This window comes from Octopus bimaculoides, chromosome 13, assembly GCF_001194135.2.
Source record: "Octopus bimaculoides isolate UCB-OBI-ISO-001 chromosome 13, ASM119413v2, whole genome shotgun sequence".
Classification (NCBI taxonomy): Eukaryota; Metazoa; Mollusca; class Cephalopoda; order Octopoda; family Octopodidae; genus Octopus; species Octopus bimaculoides.
In genome coordinates, this window is record NC_068993.1 from 11078598 (window position 1) to 11080195 (window position 1598).

Here is a 1598-nt window from a genome sequence, read left to right on the forward strand (position 1 = left end):
CTGGTATTTAATTTATCGACCCCGAAAGAATGAAAGGTAAAGTCGACCTCGGCGGAATTTGAACTCAGAACGAAAAGAGAGACGAAATACCGCTAAGCATTTCGCCCGGCGTGCTAAAGTTTCTTATTTCTTTATTGCCCACAAGGGGCTAAACATAGAGGGGACAAACAAGGACAGACAAAGAGATTAAGTAGAATACATCGACCCCAGTGTGTAACTGGTACTTGATTTATCGACCCCGAAAGGATGAAGGGCAAAGTCGACCTCAGCGGAATTTGAACTCAGAACGTAAAGACAGACATAAGAAATACGATATTACATAGGGTGTTGGTCGAAATTTGACAGAGCTATTGATAACTAAGCAAAATAAATCGGCGCAGGAATGATTGTATGGTTAAGGAGGTAGGTTTGCAACCACATGGCTTTGGGTTCAGGTCCAACTGCGTGGGGCCTTGGGCAAGTGTTTTCTACTATAGCCTCGTACCGAGCAATGCATTGGTTGACGGAAACTGTATGGAAGCGAGCTGGCAGAAACATTAGCACGCCGGGCGAAATGCTTAGCGGTATTTCGTCTGCCGCTATGTTCTGAGTTCAAATTTCGCCGAGGTCGATTTTGCCTTTCATCCTTTCGGGGTCGATGCAATCGACTTAACACCTTTGTCTGTCCTTGTTTGTCCCCTCTAAGTTTAGGCTCTTGTGGGCAATAAAGAAATAGGAAAATGTATGGAAGCCCGTCGTATATATGTTTATATCTGGGTGTCTTTATGTTTGTACATATCCTTGACATCCAAAGTTGGTTTCTTTACGTCTCCTTAACTTAACAGCTCGGCAAAAGCGATCGATAGAATAAGTACCAGAATTAATAAAATAAGTACCGAAGTCAATTTATTCGCCGACAACCACTTCCAGATGGTGCTCCAGCATGACTGCAGTCCAATGAATGAAACAAGTAAAATATACAAAATAAAACAAATAAAAACTGAATAAAAAATACACGACTGTGACACGACTAAGCATTGAAACCGTGACGTGAAGACAAGGTGTGCATTTGTTTGCACAAACAAATACCAGATTACTAGTAACTTCCTCACCCATCACCTGTTATTTTGCTGCTGCTGCCTTTGGTCTCTCTATCCTGTTCTCCATCCTTACTAATAAACTAATCATTCTAAAGCTAGTTGATTGCTTGTCAGTTTAGCGCTTGCTTAACAGAGATTTATTTAGAACAAGGAGTAAATGTTGTTTTATGAATACTTCGCTGTTGCTCGGATACAATAGTTTTCTTACAGATCTATTGAAAACCTTACGTGTTCGTATATACATACATACGTACATACATACATAATACATACATACATACATACATGCATACATACATACATATGTATATACATACATACGTACATACATGCATACATACGTAAGTACGGACATACATGTATACATGCATACACATACAATCATACGTACATATATATATATATAATATATATGACATATATGTACATACACACACACACATATATATATATACACATATATGTATGTGTCTGTACACAGACACACACACACATGTATGTGTGTATACATTCACTCAT